The sequence below is a fragment of the Bombus terrestris genome, chromosome 4, assembly GCF_910591885.1.
Source record: "Bombus terrestris chromosome 4, iyBomTerr1.2, whole genome shotgun sequence".
NCBI lineage: Eukaryota > Metazoa > Arthropoda > Insecta > Hymenoptera > Apidae > Bombus > Bombus terrestris.
In genome coordinates, this window is record NC_063272.1 from 16,635,902 (window position 1) to 16,649,244 (window position 13,343).

At 36.8% G+C, this 13,343-nt stretch overlaps 1 protein-coding gene across 3 annotated transcripts in view; it reads right to left on the reverse strand.

Moving 5' to 3' along the window:
- LOC100649403 (zinc finger protein 628) overlaps nt 1-13,343 on the reverse strand; it is a 120,428-nt gene that overhangs the window by 24,860 nt on the left and 82,225 nt on the right. The gene's annotated exons all lie outside the window — the stretch shown is intronic.

The following is a 13,343-nucleotide window of genomic DNA, read 5'->3' on the forward strand; positions in this document are numbered from 1 at the left end:
TTTGATTCTTAAACTGCATTATAAATTTCATAGAAAATATTATGCCAGGCAAGGAGTTAAACAACGACGAACGTTAGAAAACGAAAATCGAAAGCAAACCACCGCAGGGAGGAAAACATCAAAAAGGAGCAAGCGATAAGAAGCTATTCTACGACCAAAGAAACGGGCAGGTGTGAATTATCCCCCCAAAAAAAGACATCAAGGTTCAATGACCTATTGTTAACACAAACAGTTTGCAGCTTTTATTTCACAAATCGTTAATTTACAACTATGATATGCATTCGTTCGCCTAAGAACCGAAACAAAACGTCATTTTACACGAAACAAGGCGTAGTACCCATAATGATCAAGAACGCGTGTCAACGTGGTGAAGTTAGTTACGGACAAGTCTTTCTCTCCGATTTTATTTCCTCAAACGTCGAGAGATCCTGGTAATTATAATCGTGTTATACACGTGTACAACCTGTCGCCTCGAACATCACTTTTTCTCTTTTCTTAATTTTTCCTTTTTTTTTCGCCACGCTGTCATAAACATCTTAAACCATTACACGCATATTTCCTTCGTGTTGAAACACGCACAAGCTGCGATCGACAAGTTCCATCGGAGGCGAATCTCGGTTAAAATTAACCAAGCTTCATCCGACGCGTACTAAATGCTTTAACCGTCGATTCACGCAAAAACGAAACGTTCTCCATCTGTTTTCTATTCGCACGGAAATTTTCGCTATTAACAGCTCAAAATTATAAACGTTTCGTTCGCGCGTCTTATATTCCAAAAAGAAAGAACTCGTCGTTTTCCATTTTATCATGGGAATCGCAGCTCGAACGCGTCTTCGAGCAACCGATGGACATTGTGTGTTCTCGTGAGCGGCGTATGATCCCTGTGTGCACGAGAGCTTTCTTTCTTTAGCGATTTTCTGTGTGTACACATGTGTGTTGTATGTTTCTTTTCGTTCTCTTTCTCGTTTCTACTCATTTATATCGATTCTCCTCGCTCGCTCGAGGAGCCATCTAAAAACTTCTGAACAACGCGTAGAGATTACGTTTCTCACCTTCGCCATGCTTCTTTCTCTTCCTTTTTTACCTTTTAACATCCGGAGACGATAGAACGGCGGGAATCGCGAGTACAACGAACGCCAGAAAGACGCATAAGCTTTCGGAGCACCATCTCTATTTTTCTTTTCCGTTTCTTCTTCTTTCGTGTTCCCTTTATTTATCTCTATCCTCTGGCTGCTTCCCATCGTCGAGATATCCCGAAGATTTTGTACGAGATATTACGGTCGATCGAGACAACGAACGATGTACATGGCGGTCGTGTCGCGTCCGTTTGATCGTTGCGTCGATCGAACCGTTGCCTCGAGACGACCGCCAGCAGAGGAGCGAAATGCGAAAACGAGACGCGTCGATTCGTTCGCGCTACCTGTTCCTTGTCTACGAACGTAGCGATGATCGTGCCCCGATAATTCATGTACGTGTCCTATCGCGGCGCATAATATCTAAGATCAGCAAGGTCGCGCTAGAGTGTTTCTAGGCACATCACGCGATACTTTGTCTGCGTACTGGCTGGTACTCAACTTATGGAACGAGTATGACGGATACTGTATTGAAAAATACGAAATTGATTGTAAAATCGCTTGCGATAGTTGCTTGCAATAGTCGATTGCAATTACAGCACGAATATTGCTTTCTAACTCCTTGTCTTACGACTTTTTCTACTTTTTTTTTACGTGCTATCTACATTTCGAATGAAAAATTCGATGGATAATAAAGAACAGAATTACGACCAAGTATTTAAATAAGTAACTTTGGAATTAGCTTTTCTTTCTTTCGCAACTAATCTTTTCTAGCGAAGACTATTATTTATCGTTACTTATTTTACTCCAAAACACATTACTTAATTAAATTCTCAAAAAAAAAAAAAAAAAGAAAAAAACACAATAAGATAGATGTAATAGACGCAACGAATCTTACTGGTCACGCAAGAAGAAATTTAATGAAAATTTCGATGCAACATCAGCTCCTCGTTCTGCAATTTAACGGTATCGAACAATAACATTAAAATTAACACGTCGACTGTCGTAAATCGAATGAAACGAACAATCGTATCTGTAAAATTTTCGATACGCTTAACGTGCCTGTAACAACGTAAAGCACTAAATGCGGCATAAAGCGCTCGAACAATTTCATTTTTTAAAAGGTTACGTATTATATATGCGTATTACAATGAATCTCTCTGAAACAAGCGAAAGCACTTCACTCGCTATGGGTGAACGCATAAACTTTGCCCGGAGCTGCAGTCAACGTGTTACTTATCGTAGAAACTTCCGTACATATATCGAACGTTATACGATACCACCGAAGTTAAGCATTAAGAAGCAATTTCATCCGATTCACGTGAAAATTGTGTTCGTATCGCGACGACTACGTATTATTTCATAATGGAGATTCCGTTGTTCGGGAATTCGACGTTTACGTCACAGAGGCACGCGGATAAAATTTTAATCGTGCAGGATGGGGCGAAGATTACTCGTTCGAACATTGACGTACACCGTACGTGACACAGCTCGTGTGCTTTTCACGTCTCGAGAAACGTTCACGCGGAAAAAGAACTTGTCAACCGGCTTGCGAACGAATCGGAACACGTACGTCCAGATAAATCCTTTAAACATCTTGTTTCCGTCTTCGTGACCTCTTTCGATGTTTCTTTTCAAAGATGTACGTGCTCCAATAATAGCCCCTTGCATGATCTTAGATCGTTATGCGTTTTGTTAGGCAATTTTGTAGGCTGGAGGTGAATTTTCAGGAGAAGATGTTGCAGCGATGCGAAAAATTACAGATATTCGTAGTCGGCTTTGTTCGATCGAATTGGGTTAAGGCTTTCGCGAAGTGAAATCTGTGATTTCTTTGAACGTAACGCAAGTGAAGAAATTATCGAAATATTAAAATTAGAGGCTTCTTTTACCCATTACAGAATACTATTCGTAATTGTTTTGTTGATCGTGAATATCAATCTTTATAATTACTTCTTTTAAATTAAGCATTTTATTTAGCAGAGATCAACGTGTTTTCACGTATTCAGCTATTATAATTATTGAACTATAACAGATTCTTGAAAACATCTGCCATATATGCATAATTATAATAGTTGATAATTAATGTTTTATTATTTCTAAGACAAAAATTCGGATTCAGCGAACGTAATGTAGCTTAATGTACACCGATATTGTGCTTCACCACAGCTGGAGATCAGAATTCAATAAAGTATAGAAAGCAGCATACGAGTATTGTAGGTCACTAACTGTTGGATCATGATACGTGCATCATATCGCCTCGGTTAACTACGAATAGCATTATGTACGCTTAATCTCCATACGTTCAATTAGACAAGGAAACATCTGAAAACTATCGTCTCGTAACAGAGTACGAGATTGATCAATCGAAACAGCCTTAACCAACGACCAAACGACTATATCGATAATTAAGAGTACCTTGTTACTTCGATTCTTCCCTTCCATATTCCAAAAAGCATCGCTGTACTCACTTTCAAAATTCCCGCAAACCTCCAACGTTTCTAAAAATCACACTTAATCAATTAATTCAACGAGCCAATTCTTCCATCTTCTTAAAAATTTCATTTTGGTTTCGCGAACGACGCAGCGTCTCGCGCGAAGCCAAACTTCTGGCGCGGGTTCGTTCGTTCGAGTGGTTCCTAAAAAACGGAGGCGACCGAGGCAAACTAGCTACGCGCATTACTTCTCTCATAACAATGTCACATTATCTCGTCTCTAATCACTAGCGTTTACTCGATTAAATCAAGCGATCTGGACGTCAGTGCTGGGTGTCGAGGTGTAAGTGCTGGAATGTAGGGTATCTTCGTATTATTATTTTTTTCCATTTTTCCATTCTATATGTTCTATGTTGCTCGCGCTCTTTCTCTCTCTTTCTTTCTTTCTCTCTTTCTCTCTCTCTCTCTCTCTCTCACTCTCTGTTCACATTTTTGTTCATTTTTTCGAAACGGCAATGGGCGTCGATCGATCTGTAAGTTCGCGACCGAGAGATTCGGGGACGCGGGTCGCGCGCGCGTGTCACACATCATCTGCAAAGCAAAAAATCTAAAATCTCTTGGTTGGCACACAAAACGAAACGATGTGGCATCACGCGGGCCTCCGGCATTGTGGCGCACGGATCGCCCGCCTGACTTCGTTACAAGTATGAAAAATATCCCGGCTTGGTTTTCCTCTTTCTTCTTCTTTTTTTTTTTTTCTTTAACTTCATTTAAATACCGTTTAAAAAAGTTATTGCATCTGGGTAACCTATATTGTATAGGTACGTAACTTCATTTTTTCCATTATCGTATATTGTACAAATATTGTTGTAAGTCGGTACAAACGTTACTGTAGAAAACATAACAATTCGTAGGTTCCTCTCGTCTCAATCTTCCACTCTTTGCGTGTGTGTTATTTTACTTTCTCTCTTTCTCTCTCTTCCTCTCTTTCATTCTATTCTTCCCTTATTTATCACTATTTTCGTTCATTCGTATACATTTTCTCCCTTCTATCTCACCATTTCTCATTCTTTCTTTTTCGCTAATTCTCGCGCGCTCGCTCTTTCTCCCGTTCCCTTTCGCTCATTTTATGTATTTATCGTTACGGAAAGCTTAGTTAAGTGTTATACAATCTGTTTAGTACTATGCGAGATTCCGATCTACAGGGTGGCTTTCATGGTATTTGAACACTGCATTGCTCGTGTCGTCTCGTACGTTCCTGCGTGTATCTGTGTACGTGTCTTTCAGCGTATGTATTTATAAGTGTATGTGTGTATGTGTGTGGGTGTGTGTTCTGCGGGTATCCGGAGCAAACGAGAAAGAACGAACCGAGGAGTGAATGTGGTGATCGAGGCTCGTCGACAGGACCAGAAGAAGCGATTGTCTTCTTCCTTATGAAATAATACGAGAATTAGAGAAATAGCGCGTGACAGATGGATCGTTTTCCATCGATTCGATCATTCGTATACAGTACAAGAAACAAACAAATTCGCAGTAATCTCTTGTGAACGATAATAACAATTATACGATTTTTTCGTATTAAATTGCCTATATTGTTTGTTTCATTATTAAATTAGAATATAAGCGCATCGCTATGTTTCCAATTTAGAGAAAGAAATTTGCTTTCTGCGTATTTTCTCAACAGATCGTAAAACTTTAGATAACAACGTATTTTATAATCTTCTGATAAATAATGAATTTTGCAAATGTAAATTCTGTTGATCTTCTAAGAAAGAAATCGAACTAATTGTCACTTGGTTTCGTTAAATTGTTCATTATACTTAACACCTCATTATATATAACTATGAAATAACCGTGAAATTTCTTAATATAACGAAATTAAATCGACTATTATCCCTGTCCCTGATAACATATTCACGTATTATCAAATCACAGCAGACTTTCCTAAACTATTCAGTTCTTCGTTCTAGAGAAGAAAAAACTTAATCTCTATTCATTACCAACGTATTATTCTTTATTCGCTATCAATAAACACCAACGATTTATTAATATATTCTATATTTCTACAATTTTCCAACCTAAAAAAGGCACGCTAATTATCAGTTCCAAATGCAACAAATTTCCCTAATGTATCAAACGAATTCCCTAATAAATCAAATCTCTTGCCTTAGAATATTTTATCTATCATTAGAGAATAACTAGAATTTTCTATTGTCATCGTACGTCTTCACGCGTTTCATCCACGATATTTCATCGCGACGAATTTCGTAAAAATTTTGAAGCGAACTCGACACGAAGTGATTTGCATCGAGCATTCGTGGACCTTGAATGAGGTGCTTACTAAGTACTGTAAAAGTGCGAGTCTGCATAACTCCCTTCGACAATTGCAGAAACGGACGTGTAATGGCCAAAATATGCGACGAGTGCATAAAAGCGATCAACGAACGTCCGGCGTCGTCGATCATTCTCGGTATCCTTAGCTTTCGCAACGTTCGCTTTTGCCGAAGTCAGGTGACGGACGAGTTTATCAACTTCCCTTGAACATTTAGCCTTTCGTGTCACATACACGGGACTCTTAGTTATTAATTGAGAGAAGAATTATACATTTATTCCATTGATATATTTTGAAAGGACAATACGATTCAAGAAATTAAGAAACTGTTAATTTTCTGTGACTGTGGATTATTTAAAAAATTATCTAATTCTCTCAGTAATATTTTGGATTTTGCGTATAATTCTTTGCAAATAAAAGAACGTAAGATATCAGTGGCAATTTCTGTTCGTGCTTCGAATATTGAAATATTAGAAAAATCGCGAGAAAAAATTAGAACCTTTCTATTTTCTGCAGAAATATTTTATACTTTCGCTAAATTTCAATAGTTAAACGGAGTTTTGAAATCAATAAATAGGAGAACTAATTAAACTAGGGATTGCACATGTGTTCCGTGAGTTAAGTGAAAATAGGAGTAGAATAAAAATTTTGTAGAATATTTTGTGGAGCAGAACATGATCTAGGAAATTAAGAAACATTCATTATCAATAAATATTATTTATGTATTATTCGTATCGCAATCATTCTGCAATTTAGATTCCAATATCGATAATGAAATAAACTGTTTCTCACGGAATAAAGTATCGGTTCGTTAAACAGTTCGTAGAAATTAATAAATGGGAAAAAAAGTAATTAAGGTATAGAACGTACGCGTATCCCGCGAATTAAATAGAAACGTCTTCGCTGATTTAATTTCCATTCGTTCTCGTTTTAATTTCTGTTAATTTGTTTATCGAGAATCGATGCGTTTATAGGGGGAGTTGTATCCCTCTAAACGAGTTTATTTCAACAGGAACGAATCGCACGCTTTGCTTTCTCGGCTTCCTGGTATCTCCCGTTAAATATTTAATATTTGTTCTTGTAATTAATGAATGTTAAATTGATTCCACGATGTTAAACCCCGATAGATTAAAGTCTGATTAAAAACCATTCCATTTATGATGAATTTAATTTATGTTCATCAGTCGAATTAAGCTTTTAATAGAGTTAAAAATTAAAAGGCCAAGTTTCACTTTCTTCGCTTTATAAAATATTATATAGATACTTCCATGAATATTTAATGAAATAATCCTTCATTATATATGCCGCGGTTGATAATATTAACATTGGATTCTAACGCTTAAATAACTGCCGTGTAATTCATTTTCAACGATAGAAATTCGAAAATGATTCAAACATCTTCTTGCAAGTATGAAGCGCTATGAACGTGTAATAAAATCACTCTTAACACGTATTCCGTGTTAATAATCTTCCAGCATAACGTTCGTAATTATTGTTCAACTTGTACTTCATATTGTTTTTAGTAAGCAAAGTTTCCTTCAAATATTTATTATTTGTACGTACGTATTTTCAAGTTCTATTATTAAGATACTGTTTTAACCATAATTAGAAGATACGATAAAGCATAAGAGATAAAAGCATTAGTCCTGTACATTTCTATATACTCGTGTATGTCTTATATTTACTGTACAAAATATTTATAATTAATATTCGTGTTGTTTAAGAAGTTTCGTGGTATTTAGATAAAAAGTATAGTCATGGCAAAGTAAAAATGGTATAATTAAGAACATAGATGCAAAGTACTCCGACATTTATTCATCTTTCCCACGATATAACTTTGTTAGAAAATTATAGATGAAAGAAACTGTAACGATATTATTCATTGTTTTATTATTACGATTATTATCACGAGAGAGAAATAATGATCTAATAAAAATTGCATTCGTAGGTGTTACATATTTATCGAAGCTCTGCTATTTAAAATGTACTTCATTATCACGATTAATTCAAATAATGATATATTTCAAATCGATGGGTGTATCAACGAAGCTCGTTGTTAATTTTAATTGCATTCTTGATAAATAATTTTAATTGATAATCTATTTACGTTGTTTGTTGTTACGTTGTAAGTATTGTTCTTAATCTTTAATTTATCATTGCTTTGTATATTTTGACAACGTTATCGATAACATTCTGCAAGTTGCAAGTTATTAGTATTAATAAACTCTCTTGTTTCGCAGAAGGAATTTTGATAATAAAGCAAAAGAAATTTCGTAAGTAAATATTATAAATTACGAGATATCTGAGAAGCATCTTGCACAATTGAACGAATTACGAATTACGAGTATTAATAAAAATCGTCGAATAGTATTAAAAAATTCGTAACTTCTCAGATAATAAAACAAATAAAATTTTACAAGTAAAGTTAACAAATTACAAGTTTCTCGTCTGTAGCATTTGACGAAGAATCGTAAAAAAACATGTATAATCTAAAGCTTGCAACCTGTCAATTCGTTAGTATTAGTACAATAAATTATCGCGGAATGAAACAATCTACAACTGCCCAATCGATCGAAATTCCATTACATAACAAAGAAACCAATCTAAATTAATTAACTTTGTAAAATATTTCCCAGCTCCATTCCGTAACGAACTCGTCCGTTAGCTAATATTTCTATATACTTGCTAAATTATTATATAACAATTGAAAGATGACCAACCGATCAGAATTCAATTATATAACCAACAAACGATTCGAGATTAATGAAATCCACAAAAATGTCCGTGATCTCTTCGTTTAAACGAGCGAGTCTCGCAAATGAGGAAAAACCAATTCCAAGATTCGCGGCGGGGAAAAAAGAGAAGAGCGACGGTTTAATAGAAAATTTCACGAACCGTTTGTGGCAGCGTTCCGTGGCGAGTACCGGAAGAGAAGGTCGCCCGTTTGAAAACGCTACCATGCCGCAACTTTTCGCGTCCAATGAGCCGTCGCGCGACATTTTTCAACCGGTCCGCCTGTTTCCCTGTGGAAAAAGTTGCCTCGCCGGTGCCGGGATAGGCGTAGACGAATGAGAAAAGGTGAAAGGGGCAGAGGGTAGGATCGAGATCGTGATACACGCCCCTATTAGCGAAATTCGCTGTCGAGAAACGGGGTGACGAGAGAAACGACCACGTGCTCCGACGAGATGACGCGATATGCGACTCTGTTCCGAGAAAAAAGAACGTTTACGACGCGAGCGGAAAATCCCTGCCCCAGTGAGCGATATCTCAACGCGTTCTTCGCAAGTTTACTTCAGCTTGCGAAATACTCTCAATTTTGTACACATTTCTTTGTCCTTGTTGTCGTTGTTCGACTTCGGAGTATTTTAGAAGATCGCGAGTTCGTGGAAGTTAGCACAACGGGTTAAATAATGTAACAGATTGTGTAATAAGTTCATTTACGTAACTTATTTGTCCTTACGTTACTTATTTGTCCAACGACGCGCGAATATGCAAATACGTATTCTTTCGTTCGATCGATCGTACTTTGCAATTTTAGAACAACGATTTTTGTATTCATCGAGTTATTTGATCGTTACTGGTGAAAAGAATTTCTCTATATATTAAAACAATTAATAATTCGATATTAATAGTACAGTGTATATATATCAATGATTTCAAGCAAATTACTTCGAACGAATCTAGAGTTACTTTTATCATATTACGACAGACGTTTGTAACATAATACGTTTCTTTGCTAATGATTGCTTATGTTTATTTTTCCTCTGTTAATCAATGAATTACGCAACTGTAAGCAGTATCACTCGTTTCTCTTACTGCAACTAACATAAATAACTTTTTACACTATTGCTTGAAACGTAATATTTATATTAGCATAATAGTTATGTTGCATAAACGTTCATTTTTAACACAATCATCGATACGTATTCCCCTCTTTTAAAAATTCGAAAGTATATGCTTTTTACATCTGACACCATAAATACGTGAAATCCAGATCTAAATTCTTCATCATTTTATTACACGACCAAAGAGTTAGTAACCAAGGCTGAGAAAAAGAAACATTTAAATCCTTCGCAGTATAAAACATTCGATAATTTAAAAGAAAACGTCTTTATTCCGATTCAAGCAAATATCCTCTCCAGAAAAGGTTAGCAATCACGTCATCTCGTCTTTCGACACGTTGACTACCACGCGAATTTTACATATTTTACTGCCCCCTGCGAGCTGCGACAAACGAACAAAGTACGCTACGTCGCAACTTGACTGCGGATATTTATGCAAACTTGTATTTTTGTAAATACAAATAATTTAGAGGAATGAAATTTAGCTAGAAAATTGTTTTATTCGTCGAATTCGATGCAAGCTACTGCATTTTGCATATCTTACATTACTTTTGCATATTGTGCACACGTTCTATGCATTTTTTTATCTCCAAATTAATTCTTGCAAGATATCAAATTGTATCTACGTGCTCGTTCTCTGACAACGTTGCCGAAATCGTTCACATCGCTAAGAATTTTCCAACCCATGAGATTTACCTTACTTTAGTTCTAAGGGATCTAGTGAAACGCGAATCTGTTCGATGTCTGCCGTGGCGGTTGGCGGTGTCAACCAAATAGAAACTCGATCTAAAAGTTCCTTCGAGACAGAAGCAGAAGAACGCATGTGGCCCTGCGGTAGTCGCGCAACCCTCCACTAACTTCGCCAAGGTTACAGCCTAACTTCTCTCTAGGTAAAAGTCCGAGCATGTACACACGTATGCATAAACCAGGTCGTTGTATGGGATAGACGTAGGAACGTGTCACCGGGTGACCCGCTCCGCAAACTCGCGAAACGCGCGTCGCCTCGAACTGGGGTAGTAGGAGCAGTCTCGGCGTGATCGGTCGCACGGGGGTGGTAGGCGTAGGCCTGCCACCTTCCACCTACCACGCTCTTACACATACACGATCATATACACGTTCACGTACACGAGCAACCTTCGAACGGGTTGTACGTGTCCCTCGGGTCGCGGCAACGAGCGCTAAGCGTTCACCTGTCGGTACAGTCAAGGACAAAATTGAAAGAGGGTCAGTTGGCGGTACTTGCTGGCTCGCCGAATCGTTCGTTATGCAACGCTCGGGTTAAACGCGGCTGCAAAGCCCACGATATTGATTCGGGATTCATTTTTTTTAGCCTGTTTTGGGGTAGTTACAGGAGGTCGAGGATTTTGTTATCGAGAAACGGATTGAGGGGGTTGAAGAATGATTTGGCGAAATGTGTGAGCGAGTCGGAATTTGTGGTTTATTGGTGGCTTTGATCTTAAGCTGGCATCGGCAGATAGATAGAGGAACGAGGGCGTTGGTTGAGTTATTTCGTTTTAGCATTGGTGTTTTCGATGTTGGATTGCCAAGCGATGTAACTGATTGTACCGAGATTCAGTAGCGCGAGTTTTATAATTTGGAATCTTTTAATTATTCAGGAAAGCATGAAAGAATATTACCGTTATAATTATCGATGCGACGATTGAAATACGACACGAAACTTGCAGCAAAGAAATCGAAACGAGAGATACGTAATGTGATCATTTGGGAAACGACAAATTTGACTAAGGTTCAATTATTTTTACAACTCTGGTACTTACTCTTAACATTCTTTCATATATTCGTACTATACAAAAAAAAAAAAAAAAAAAATCAAAATTGCAAATGAAATATTATTTTAACGCAACGTTAACCCTTAATGATTTCGTTCGTACCAATGGAACACGAGTTAACGCGTGACATTATCAAGCAAACTGGCTGGCTAAAAAGTGGAAAAAGTCCAAAGTTCGCGTAACACGAGTCGTTATGCGAATCACGAAGCCCGATTCGATAAATCCCCACTCGAATTAGTGGTGGAAGCGGTTACGACCGATTCGTTTCAGAGAACGTCCAGAGGCGAACCAACGTCCAGCGAATTTTGGTCGAGACTGTATGTAGGTCGCGTAGGTGGGAGCGTGGCGGTGTATCAGTGCACGCGTAGGCGTGCCTGCCTACGTTTGGAATTGCGCAGGTAGGCGTGACTTGGGGCGGCGCCAGGTGAATACACCCCTGACCTCGGTTCCGCAACTCCACGCGTGTCTTCGAACCTATATCGGCTTTCGATTCCCATGTCCAAGCCATGCAGTAAGAATCATCGATGCTGTTTCCTACTTTCCTTTCTTCTTCGTCCAATTAACAGGTATTCCATTCTTTTATTTATCTTTGTTTTATTCTTGAAGCTTTTTTAAATTCGTTGATTTTTCATATATGCATATTCTTAAAAATTTTGTTTAATTAATCTGAAATTGGAGTAGATTCTAAATTTTGTGATTTAACCGGGCTTATCCTTTTCTTCGTTAATTATTTATTTCTTGAATTCCCACAGAAGTATTAATATTCTTATCGAGTAAATTTCTAGAGATTGCTACTTCAGGAGAAGGAATATTTGTTTTGTAAGAAATCAAAGCGTAATTAGTTGATAGTGGAGGACAATTGATGGATTTAATGGTTTAAATTTGGAATATTTTTAAGAAATCTATGGTAGAAACAGAAAACAAAAAAGCGTTAACTGATCCTGGTTATTTCCAAATTTGCGAAAGGAAACGATCGATGTGAAAATTTCGTTCAAACGTGTACGGATCCCTTTGATTAATTCTACGTTAATTAAAGTTCTCTTAGATAGGATATTCTTGAAGTTATTAGTCGGCAACAACTTTTCTTCGAGATATTTTTCTAACAATGCACCAGTGTGAAGATACAGTAAGATACATTTCCTGATATATTGGTTATCGAATGAGTCTGACAACAGACAATCCGTTTCTCCTTACGCTTCACAGGTAGATAGATGGTAAGTATATTATATTCTCATAGTTTATTTTTCTCATATCGTATATTTGTAAAACGAGTACCCGTGTAATTTTTCACATACGTGTTATTATTAGAATTTTCTCAAATAAAAATTGCATCTAAAATATCCCAATTACATTATCCTTACTGCGTGAACCTAACGTGGATAATATAATTATTTTTATTGTAAAGTTATATTTGTAGATTAAACGGGAAATACACGATAGGTGTACTTTTGTTGGTCTTCTAACTTTGATATCACTATGACTCATAAGGAGAATACACAAGGTATAAAACTTCGACAAATATGCATGTAAATATTTTAAAAATACGTAATAACCCCAGGAAGTTTTCTATGAAAATACCAACCGTATAACTAATTTTACTACAATCGATATTTTTGAAATAAAAGTTCGAGAATTTGTTAAAAATAGATATTTAATCCGAAAACCAAATAAAAGCACAGCTTTGATAATGTTTGGTTAGTTGGTAGAATATTGAATTTTAAAATAAACAATGTGATCTATCATGTTTCCCCTCTTTAGTTTTTATTTTGTAATCAAATCATATATGTTCTTCATTTTATTAATAGCATGGAACGAATACTAGCTTCTTAGTGACGTTATTAAATTAAACCATTGTTGGCGATTAATTCAACGGA